General features: G+C 42.2%; 1 protein-coding gene across 6 annotated transcripts in view; it reads right to left on the bottom strand.

Moving 5' to 3' along the window:
- RBKS (ribokinase) overlaps positions 1–12677 on the bottom strand; it is a 158823-nt gene that overhangs the window by 28190 nt on the left and 117956 nt on the right. The gene's annotated exons all lie outside the window — the stretch shown is intronic.

The raw sequence follows: 12677 nt of genomic DNA on the forward strand, positions 1-12677 counted from the left end.
AGCTTTCCCATAGGGTTTCCTAGTCTGTAACCTTTATGGGAGCACATGCCAAGTCTTCTTCCCTCGGAGCCACTTGTAGGTTCAAACCACTGACCTTTTGGTTGCAGTGGAGCACTTAACCATTGCACCACCAGGGCTCCTGATAGGTAGGGTACTATTTTCATTTTCCAGATGAGCAACCACGTGTAAGAACTTGATCAAGGTCAAACGGCTAGTAGGTGGCAGAAATGGGATGCCTCAGTTGAAGGCTGGTCCCCATTAAAGCAGTCTTCTGAGGAGGTCATACATATACACACATATTCCAAAGTTGCTCAGAAACTTTTCTTTTGTAGTATCCTTAATAAAGGCAAATTTTTACCTTCTAGGACAGTGGTTTCCAAACTTGATTATGCGTCAGAGTCACCCGGAGGATTTGTTAACCACAGGTTGCTGACCTCCACTCTCGAAGTTGATAATCCATTAAATTAGGTAGGGGTCCAGGATTTGCATTTCTCATAAGCTCCTAGGTGATGCCGATGCTGCTGGTCTGGGGCCACATTTTGAGAACTGCTTTCTTAAGGAAACTATTTCTAGAAAGGGTGAATCATTTAAAACCAAGTCTTCGGTAAAAAATTTTAAGGTAGGGGATCAATCTAGGGAACCCCACCACTGGCCCAAAACAGTGAGCCAGTATAAAGAACACTGGCTCTTGGGGATTTTCGAATAAAGAGCCACAAAAGTTCTTAACAATGGCAGTTTGATTGGACTAATTTGAAGCTTCCCAAGGTGACTACTTTAGAAGAGAGAACACCTTCTGGACGTGTGCTAAAGAATTCTCATGAGTGTATGGGGATACCTTGCATAGCAGTGCATTGTGAGCCGTTTGTTATCAACCTTTTATTTTCCAGCTTTAGAAAAAGAAAAGAAACTTTGTAGGTGACATCCACATTAGAGAGAGTTAGTGTTAAGAACGAATTTGGAGCCCTGGTGGCGCAATGGCTAAGAGCTTGGCTGCTAACCAAAAGGTTGGCAGTTTGAATCTACCAGCTGCTCCTTGGAAACCCTGTGGAGCAGTTCTACTTTGTGTTACAGGGTCGCTAGGAGTTGGAACCAACTTGATGGCAGCAAGTTTTTTTTTTTTTTTAAACAGCTATTTACAGAAGCTGAACTAATCAGACTGGTATGGCCGGGGTCCTTCTATTCCACAAACACCATGGATGTGGAACACTAGGGAAAACTTTGAGTCTTCCTAGCCTGGTTTTTCTGTTGAGATTAGAATGGAGAAGGTGTAAGAACCTGATTTTGGATGTCAGAGATAAACATGCAATAATATTTTATGGGGGAAAAAATCCTAGCAGAAAAGGAAAACCTGGAGAGTCAAATGCTTAGTGTCACAGCAGGGAGAGAGAGGTGGAGGATTGCCTTAATATTGGTTCTAATTATATTTTCAACTCTACATTAAGCCCTCCTTGTACTCCTCTTTAATTTACAACAAATGCTGACACAAATTGATGTGCCTTCTCTTCTTTGACATCAGTATTTTTCTTGAATTATGCATTTCCATCTGGAATGAGGTTGTATGGGGCTAGAACCTTCTTTCATTTAGACGGATGATAACAGAGGGATCAATGGGAGGTTGAGAGCAAAATCAAAGTAAGGTGGTGCCAATTTATGCTCAGGGCAGCATTTCACTGCTCAAAAAGGCTGCAGTTGTTATTAAAAATGACACTGGTCTTTCAATTTTCAATATACTGATTAAACTTGAGCTACTACAGAACAAGAAAAACTACCAATCTTCATCCCAGAACTGTCAGATTCTTCATTTATTGGTCCCTGGGTGGCACAAATGGTTAAGCACTTGAGTACTAACCAAAAGGTTGGTGGTTTGAATCCATCCAGAGGCACCCCGGAAGCAAGGCCCGGAGATCTGCTTCCAGAAGGTCACTGCCTTGAAAACCCTATGGATCACAGCTCTTCTCTGTACACATGGGGCACCGTGAGTTGGAATTGACTCGATGGCAACTGGTTTGGTTTGGTTTACAAGCATTTAGTACCAGTATCAGGTGCTGTGGAGCCGGTTCTGACTTATGGCGACCCCACGTGTTTTGGAATTGAACTGTGCTCCATAGGGTTCTCATGGCTGTGATTGCCAGGCCTTTCTTCCAAGGCACCTTTGGGTAGGTTCAAACTGCCAACCCTTTAGTTTGTAGATGAATGCTTAACTGTTTGAACCAACCAGAGGCCTTATAGGTATTTAGTAATCATTTGTAAAATCACAGATTATTGTAATAACTGCATGACTTGAATTTGACCTAAAATTGAATCAAAGGCAAAAGAAATCATCTGTTCAATACAGCGTGTTAACAGCTGTCCCAACTTTCACCACGAATGTACATGGGTATGGTGCTCTGAATATCTCAGAGGTCAGCACCATGGATTGATCTGGCCCCATTATTGGTGGCAAACGGCTCCTGCCCATTTAAGCCAATGGTCCATATTGACAGAAGCCATTTGCTGACTCTATCTGGGTTCTGACTGTCTCAGTATCCATTTTCAGCTTTCAATTTGTGATGGGATCTGGGCTGGCCAGTCATACCAGCACAGAAGAGGGGCATTCTGAGGAAGCTGTTTTGAGACAGTCTTGCGTCAAAACTACCGTGTAAAAGATATAGATACGCTATCTCTCATTACCGGATAATGTATAGGACAGACATCCCCGATCCCACTCCTTTTCTGTACCTCCTCCTACCCTCAGCCCTAGCCTGAGCCTCACCCTGTAAGCAATCTTCAGCCATTTCTGAAAGCCCCCAGTGTTTTTAATCTTGACCCATCACCTCCATGCCAGGAGTGCAAATTAGCGACAAGGTGAAGCTGTTTGTTTTGCATATCGCTTGATAATTTAAGAAGAAAAAGAATTTCATGTTTTACGGTAGTTAATATAATTAATACAAATCAGTCTGAATCAATGTGGCCACATCAAAGCAGCTCTACCATAATGTTCTTTGGCTGAAACTGGTTGTGTCCAGCAGCCACGTCATGATTTCACTTACCCACAGGTACATCCCTAGCATGACCGGTGGTTGGCCAGCCTGAAGAACATGTGAGGTCTGTTGTCAACTCGAGATTCATCCCCGCTCTGGCAACCGGGGGGTGGGGGGTCATGGAGCCAGGAGGAGCCCAGCGGAATGCTCTAGCACCGCTTCAGGTTCAGAGGCAGGGGCGGCCTGTGGCTGTGCTCCGCAGGTGCCGCTCTGAACCGCAGCTCTCGCTGCCCTTCTGTCTGGCAAGCCACAGAGAAGAATGGCCTGTGGAGACTTAAAACTGGTTAAAAGTCCCACTCTGGCCAAAATGTCTGTGGTGGATTAATTTATTCTATAATTTAGAGAATTCTATATTAATGAAAGAAGTGAAATCCTGAGCATGAGCTAAAATGGGAATTAAAAAGGCCCAGTCTTCAGGCAATATTAAATGGAAGCTTTGTATATAAATAACTTTGTATATTGGTCAGTAAATGGCACTTAAAAACTAAAATGTCTGTTAGTGATTCATTGGATTCTAAAGATTGGCCTTGCCTTCTGTGGTCAGAGATCTTTCTTCTTTGTGACTCCACTGTTCTAGACAGAAAACAGTTAATCCAACATGATTTAGTATCTTACAGAAGATTCCGCTAAAACACTTTCTGCCAAATGTTCATCTTCTAACAGCTGCTTTTTTATTTCAGTGAGAGGTGCTTGAAATAAAATCATTGTTCTCCATGAAAATTGCATGCTAAATAATGTACAGCTACCAGATTATTAAATAGCAAAGGCATTTGATAATATTAGCACCAACCACAGGTTCCACTTCTGCTGATGCACAAAATTCTGAGTAATTAGTCATTGCACAATATTGTATTTATATCCTTTTTGCTTGAGCTGTTAGGCCACAAAATCAGCAGGCAGTTGCTGTTATAAAAGGGTTCTCTGAGTTATTTATAATGTTTCTGCTTCCTTACAGTTGCTACTTCACTCTTGGGTCTTGAGCCAGGCAGGTCTGCACTGCGAAAATGAAGGAAGGAAGCTGAACAATTGTTCTGTGAATCTCACTGTGCCGAAAGCTGGTATGGGTGATTCACAACAAGCTGTGTGTGGCATGGCTGGAATGCCTGGTGTATGTGTCTACACAACCCAGCTTCATCACATACTGGCTGATTTGTCGCTTCATCAGAGGCTAGGTGCAGAGCTACAGGAAGGCTGTTTTCTACTAGGAGTAAGCTAGTGTCTAAGGCACAAGTGGTAGGGTGAAACATCTGAATTGGCATTATGTCACAAAACGGTTTCCTTCAAATGTGATGTACCTTAAATGAAGGAGAGGTTTCTGCTCCAAATGTCTGTCTGCCGAATAGAGCAGCGACTCCCCAAAATAGGGGTGGTAGCCAGGTAGGCATGCCCAGCGGAAGGGCATGTGGGAGTCACAGAGTTTTGTGTGTATCAGCAGTTCATTCCTTTTAATTTTTTTCTTAATTTTGTTGTTGTTGAGAATATACACAGCAAAACATATACCAATTCAACCATTTCTACATGTCCAATGCAGTGACAATGACTACATTCTTCGAGTTGTACATCCATTCTTACCCTCCTTTCTGAGTAGTTCTTTCCTCATTAACATAAACTTACTGCCCCCTAAAGTTCCTATCTAATCTTTCAAGTTGCTGTTATCACTTTTTTTATTTAAAAAAAGTTTTTTTATTGTGCTTTAAGTGAAAGTTTATAAATCAAGTCAGCCTCTCATACAAAAATTTATGTACACCTTGCTATTTACTCCTAGTTGCTCTCCCCCTAATGAGACAGCACACTCCTTACCTCCACTCTGTATTCCCTGCATACATTTAGCCAGCTTCTGTCTCCTCTGCCTTCTCATCTCCCCTCCAGACAGGAGCTGCCCACATAGTCTCATGTGTCTACTTGAGCCAAGAAGCTCACTCCTCACCAGCATCATTTTCTATCCTATAGTCCAATCCAATCCCTGTCTGAAGAGTTGTTTTGGGAATGGTTCCTGTCTTGGGCTAACAGAAGGTCTGGGAACCATCACCTCTGGGGTCCTTCTAGTCTCAGTCAGACCATTAAGTCTGGTCTTTTTATGAGAATTTGAGGTCTGCATCCCAGTGCTCTCCTGTTCCCTCAGGGGTTATCTGTTGTGTTCCCTGTCAGGGCAGTCATCGGTTGTAGCCGAGCACCATCCGGCTCTTCTGGTCTTAGGCTGATGTAGTCTCTGGTTTATGTGGCCCTTTCTGTCTCCTGGGCTCATAATTACCTTGTGTCTTTGGTGTTCTTCATTCTCCTTTGCTCCAGGTGGGTTGAGACCAATTGATGCATCTTAAATGGCTGCTTGCTTAGAGTTGCTATTGTCACTTAGATCCCATATAGTTATTAAAACAGCATAATGCTCAAGGCAGGTATATACATATATATATACTTTTTTTTTTGGCTTGGAATTTTTAAAAAAATTATTGTGCTTTAAGTGAAACTTTACAAATCAAGTCAGTCTCTCACACAAAAACTCATATACACCTTGCTATGTACTCCTAGCTGCTCTCCCCTAATGAGACAGCACAATCCTCCTCTCTACCCTGTATTCCCCACGTCCATTCAACCAGCTCCCGGCCCCTTCTGTCTTCTCATCTCACCTCCAGACAGGAGCTGCCCACATAGTCCCATGTGTCTACTTGAACCAAGAAGCTCACTCTTCACCAGTGTCAATTTCAGTCTTATAGTCCAGTCCAATCCCTGTCTGAAGAGTTGGTTTCAGGAATGGTTCTAGTCTTGGGCTAACAGAGGGTCCGGGGACCATAACCTCTGGGGTCCCTCTAGACTCAGTCAGACCATTAAGTCTGGTCTTTTTAAGAGAACTTGAGGTCTGCATCCCATTGCTCTCATGCTCCAACAGTGATTCTCTGTTGTGTTCCGTCTGGGCAGTCATCGCCTGTAGCCCGGCACTATCTAGTTCTTCTGGTCTCGGGCTGATGTATTCTCTGATTTATGTGGCCCTTTCTGTCTCTCGGGCTCATAATTACCTTGTGTCTTTGGTGTTCTTCATTCTCCTTTGCTCCAGGTGGTTTGAGACCAATTGATGCATCTTAGATGGCTGCTTGCTAGCGTTTAAGACCCCAGATGCCCCTCACCAAAGTGGGATGCAGAATGTTGTCTTAATACATTTTGTCATGCCAATTGACCTAGATGTCCCTTGAATTCATGGTCCCCAGATGGCCATCCCTGCTACTCTGGCCTTTGAAGTGTTCTGCTGTATTCAGGAAACTTCTTTGCTTTTGGTTTAATCCAGTTGTACTGACTTCACCTGTATTGTGTGTTGTCTTTCCTCAAGGTAGGTGTTTTTTTGCTAGCTAAGGTAACTATTGTTTGGTTTAAGAAGACTTCAGGGGATATTTTTGTTTTAAGGTTTAAAGATTATCTCAGGGTAACAGTTTCAGGGGTTCATCTAGCCTCCAGGACTCCAGAAAGTCTTAAGTCCATAAGACTTTGAAATTCTGTTCTGCATTTTCCCTCTTTTGATTCACCTGACCTTTTTATTATTTTATTTCTTGTGGAAATCACACCGGCACCTTCCTGTGCCATCTGCAGAGAATCACTGATGATATGAACTGTTTTTAATGGGAAGAGGGCTTTAGCTCTTAGGCGAGTCAGAGCTGAAAAAAATGCTGGTAACCACCTGAATGATCTGTATACTTTGACCAGGAAGTAGCCATCTCACTTAGTTCTTCCCCATCCCCGTTAGGAAATGAACTATCACATGTCCTCTGGATTATTAAGGGCTCTCAAATCTACTTCTCAACATACCCACTGCCACCTCCCCAGTCCAGGCTGTCATAACCTCTTGTCCAGATCAATGCAATAGTCTCTGGACACTTCTCCCTGCCTCCGGTCTTGCTCATTTCCAGTCTGTTCTTTTGCACAGCAGCAAAAATAATCTCTTTATAAAATATCAATCTGATTGAATCCATCCCCTGCTTAAGCTCTTCAGTGGCACCCACAGTGCCTCGGGTGCATCTCTGTCACAGCCCGTCTCAGGCTGACTCACAGGCTTACTGATGTGCCTGTCCCCTCACCTATGCCCCTTGTGACCAGAACTATCTTACTACACCAGTGTATTCCTAGTGCCCAGTCTACTGCCGAGCACGCAGGAAATCTGAACACAGTGTGCTGAATAAGTGAGTGATCAGTGGAGTGCTCCTGCCTCCATTTTGCTGTAATTTACTGCAGGGGTCTTTTTCGTTGCTTAAAGGGCTGTTTTTAGCTCTGAAGGCTACTTCTGTTTCATTAATCTGGGAACTACCAGGATGATCTGAGAATAAGATGATGGGCAGTGTGAGGATCTTGACGTGATTGCTGGCTGTGAAGAAACTCTATTCAGGCTTCCTGTTCTAGCAATGTAGTGGACTAGAGATCTGAAAAAACTCTCCTTTTACAAGCTAACCAGAGCTTCTGCATAAAATATAGAAACCCCGTCATTATAAATGTGTATAAAAAATAGAAGAGGATTTTCTTAGATGTCAAAAACAAATAGGGAACTAGAAACCAGAGTGATAAGTGCATAAACATATGGCTGCTCAGGTTGCCAGACTTGGTAATCTTGGGATTTAGGTTTTAATGCTCACGTTTGGACAAAAGGTGGGTTTCAAGCAAAGTAGGATGCTAGAAGTAATAAGGCTCCTGCAGAACGAGTAGGCTAGAAAAAATTAACATAAACTCAGGGAAACAACAAGGAAGCCTGTCTACACTGAGAATCTGTAACTCTGATCCTGTCCTTATGCAGGTTTAGGTTTTGAAATTTATACTATCTTTGTGGTTCAGAAACCCATGAGCCAAGAAATTAAAATTAAAGTACTCCCCAGTGAGGGATACTCCTGGGGCAGCTGGCAGAGACAAAGGTAAGATTTCTCTGACAAACATTTTCAACATAGGCAACGCAGGATTCCCATGGATAAAGCACCACTGACAAAAAACCAAACCCATAGCCGTCGAGTCAATTCTGACTCATAGTGATCCTATGGGACAGAGTAGAACTGCCCCATAGAGCTTCCAAGGAGCACCTGGTGGATTCAAATTGCCCACCTTTTGGTTAATGCCTGTAGCTCTTAGCCACTGTGCCACCAGGGTTTCCAGGTACCACTGAAGATGGTCCTTTATTACAAAACAGTCCAAGGTTACAAAACATGTGACAAAACAATCTACCATGAATGAGAGTAAACAGATAGAAATGAAAGAATAAGCTCCTCACATTTTCAGATAATAGGGTCATCTAAAAGAAACTATAAAAACAAATAAGCAAACAAAAAACCTGTTGCCGTCCAGTTGATTCTGACTCATAGCAACCCTACAGGATAGAGTAGAACTGCCCCGTGGGGTTTCCAAGGGGTGGCTGGTGGATTTGAACTGCTGGCCTTTTGGTTAGCAGCTGAGTCTTAACCACTGTGCCACCAGGGTCCAAAAGGAAGGAATTGGAAAATAAGAAAAGAACATGACGCACACACAAAAATAGAATAGGCAGGTTTGAAAAAGAACTAAATAGAACTTCGAGAGATGAAAAATATGGTTATTAAACTTAAAATGGGTCCAACAAATTAGACACAGCTGACATGAGAATAAGGAGCCCTGGTGGTGTCATGGAAACCCTGGTGGCGTAGTGGTTAAGTGCTATGGCTGCTAACCAAAGGTTGGCACTTCGAATCCACCAGGCGCTCCTTGGAAACTCTATGGGGCAGTTCTACTCTGTCCTATAGGGTCACTATGAGTCGGAATTGACTCGATGGCACTGGGTTTTGGGTTTTGGGTTTTGGGTGGTGTCATGTTAAGTACTCTGCTGCTAACCAAGAGGTCGGTGGTTTGAACTCACCAGCAGCTCCAGTGAAGACTGCAGTCTTGGAAACCCCGTGGGGCAGTTCTACTGTGTCCTATACGGTTGCAATGAGTCAGAATCAACTGGATAGCAACGGGTTTGGTTTTTTTAACATGAGAATTAATAAACCAGACAAGACACATGAAGAAATAATCCAGAGTACAACACAGAGAGACAAGACAGAAATTATTAAGAGTTTAAAAGAAGACTAGAAAAAGAAAGTATAACGTTTATCTCTAAGGAGCCCTTTGGCACAAATGATTACATGCTTGGCTGCTAACCAAAAGGTTGGTGGTTTGAACCCACCCAGTGGCTCTGTGGGAGAAAGATGTGGCAATCTGCTTCTTATAACAGTACAGCCCAGAAAACCCTGTAGGGCAGTTCTATCTCTGTCACATGGTGTAGGTATGAGTTGAAAACCAACTCACCAGCACCTAATAACAACAATGTATCTCTAATAGAGAGGGGTTCCAGAGGAGAGGAGAGAGAAAATAGGCAGAAGCAATAATAAGAGAAAAAGTAATTGAGAATTTTCTAGAATTGATGAAAAACATGAATACTCAGATTCAGGCAGAACCAAGAGTCACAAGCTGCACAAATAGAAACAAATTGAGATCCAGACTCCTTGAAACTGAAAAGTGACAAAGAACAAGAGATGCTTTTAAAAAATAACGTTGTTCACGTGTATTCTTAAAAGCTACGTTCTGACATCGGCTAAATTTTATAGCAGTAAACATCTTAAGCAAAAAGTCCACACTGTAATATTTTATTTCTTAAAAAACAATCTGAAGCAAAAATAGCAAAAGGTTAAGAATTAACAAAACTGTGTAGCAGATTCATGGGTGTTCATTATATTTTCAGTATAACTGAAATATTTCATAGTTTCTAAAGAAATGGAAAAAGAGGGTAAAAAGGGGAGAAGTGAGGAAGGAGGGAGGTAGAAAGAGAGGAGGAGAAATCCAGGCAATCTGATTGCCTTTTGGGTTAATGTAAGTATTTGATACAAATTATATTCACTCACAACTTAATCTAAACAATTAGATTCCTACAAAAAAAAAAAAAAAATGCGAAAGGTAAAAGTTAAAGCAAAGACAAAGTGGAGGAAAGCTCTTTCCTAACTGGGAAAAGGGCAGTCATGGGGAAGTCATCTACCAAATGTAACCATGATCTTTCTTTTCTGTTTGTTTTGACCAAGGAAGGAAAAGGATGTGAAACCTTAAGTTTTTCGAGAATAATTCACCTAATCTCTGGACCTTAGCTCCCAATATGTAGCCTTCTCAGGAGTTGTACGGCAGTATAGGGTATGCCTGTAGTTTTTAAAAGAATGGAAGTAGGAAGAAGAAAGCAAGAGTGACTCGCTGCCCCTTTAAACTCTGTCCCACTGTAGGAAGTTCTAGTCCCACACATACATATATAAACATATGGCACTCATGCCACTAAGGTATAGTTTGTTCACACAGAGCACATATGTCAGCAACATAGATAACATACAAAGTTAGTGAACCTATAAAACACACATACCTTTACATAGATGGCTGACAGATGCTCAGCAAACCATGTACCACACACCGCGCATTTCCTTACCCGCCTCCATCACCAGCAATGGGCATTGAGGACAATGGGCACAGTTCCAACTCTCTGGAATCTACAGTTTGACTCCAGATGTTTTTTTCATCTCTTCATAGTTTCAGGTCTCCCCAAGAAGCATGGCCGCACAATGGAAACAACTTAGAAGGTGTACAGTGTACTCCTGGCAGTCCTGCCATAAATCTCCTGAAAACATCACTATAGCGTCCAAGAAAACATGCCAGGAGCCGTCCACAGGCCCTTTGCCATGTTAGCACACCCATCACTAGGATGCTTGAGGGGAAGAAGCAGAGCTTCAGTGTAAGAAGGTGAGAAGAAAAGAAGTCTTAATCTTAGATCGGTAGGCAAGCCTCATAACATATCACCCCTTCTCACTGGGATCCCTGGGAGCAGAGGGCCTATTTCCCATCCCTTCCATTAGGCTCTGTCTAGGCGAAGAACACTGAATATTTGTGGACTGCCAAAAGAACAAACAAATCAGTTTTAGAAGAAATACAACCAGAATGCTCCTTAGAGGCAAGGATGGCAAGACTTTGGCTCGCTTACTTTGGACACATCTTCAGAAAAGACTAATCCCTAAAAAAAGGGCATCGTGGTTGTTAGAGGGTCAGTAAAAATCAAGGAAACTGTCAATGAGATAGACTGACATAATAGCCACAACAGTGGATTCAAGCATACCAATGATCATGAGGATGGCACAAGACCACGCAACATTTTGTTCTGTTACACATAAGGTTGGCTTGAGTTGGAGGCAACTTGATAGCACCTAACAACAACAACAGGCCCACAGAACACTCTAAACCAAGATTAATTTAGATTCTGCTCTTCTGACTTTGCTAAGGCTTAAACGATTGTTCCCTTCTCTATACCCTACTTCCACCTCCATGTCACTGCTCTTCTTTCAGTCTCGGGCCGCATCAAGTTCTGAAGCGGGGCCAAGGCCAAGACAGCCCTAAGATGTCCGGCACTAGGCACAAGTACATGCATGCCCAGTTCTAACCATGGGACAGTAGTTTAGGAAAATGGAAAAGACTACCTCATGTTTGGCCCTGGTTCAGTTCCCCAAGTGAAGATGACACTTCTGGTAAACAGTTTCAATTAGATTTTTCGAGCTCTGGGTTTCCAACTGACCACATGCAGACTTAAGAAAGATAATTTAAAATATTTGATTCTGCCTGATTAGCTAATAAATGAAGTGATCTACTGATGTGGAAGTAATGTAATGGAACTAATATGGCCCCCTGGGCATGACAGGTGTCTCGTGCCTTTTCTCTTTAGCAATTGACTTGTCCCCTATCCTTTCTTTACAGCCAGTGAACTTTTTGTCATTTTCGTCTTTTCTAGCAGGCAGCACCAACAAAAGTCTTCACTAGGAGTTTTACTGATATCATTCCTAAGGTTAAGAGGCTATTTCAGAGCCTTATTTGGCTTTTCTTCATTCTCGGATGCCAATTTCAGAGATGTCATTCACTCTCTGTGATTTAATTTTTTTTTTGGCCTGGCCTTTGTGTGATTACAGTTAAAATAATCTAAGGTTATGTTTGAAACAGAATACTGGGTAATTCTTTTGTATTCAAATCATTAAAAAAAGAACTTGGATCTAAGATTTATTCTTTCTTTAGATATATTCAATGTAGAATTTAAGGAATATAAGGAGTCCTGTAGATCCCCTGGTCCCCTGAGCCTCAGGAAGGTTAAGTGACTCTCTGGGAGTCACACAGACTAGTCACTTTCCTAGAAGGAACTAGGACTCTGGTTTATTGATGAAGGGCCTATTATTATATGCCAAGCACTGTATTACGCATTGGGATGCCCAAAAAGAACTCTGAGCTGAATCTTGAGGAGAGGTACGTGTATGCCAGGCAGAGAAGGAAGAGTGTTTTTTCTTTCCCTAAAGAGGTAGTTTGGGAATGTTAGAAAAGAGGAATTCATTTTCACTAGCCTTCATAGGTAGCAAGTTCAGGCCCCTATTTAAAGGTATTTAATGCATGACTCAGTTATCGTCCCGAAGAATGGTGCATGTCTCCTTCAGGTTTGGCCATTTAATGACAAGACTGAATGGAAGTAAAAGAATTGAAACCAGCATTTGAACAAAAATGTGTACACCAATGTTCACAGCAGCACTATTCACAGTCGTCAAAAGGTGGAAACAACACAAATGTCCATCAACTGATAAATGGATAAACAAAATGTAGTATATCCATACAATGAAATATTCA

The sequence above is a fragment of the Elephas maximus genome, chromosome 12 (genome assembly GCF_024166365.1).
Source record: "Elephas maximus indicus isolate mEleMax1 chromosome 12, mEleMax1 primary haplotype, whole genome shotgun sequence".
NCBI classification, from domain to species: Eukaryota; Metazoa; Chordata; class Mammalia; order Proboscidea; family Elephantidae; genus Elephas; species Elephas maximus.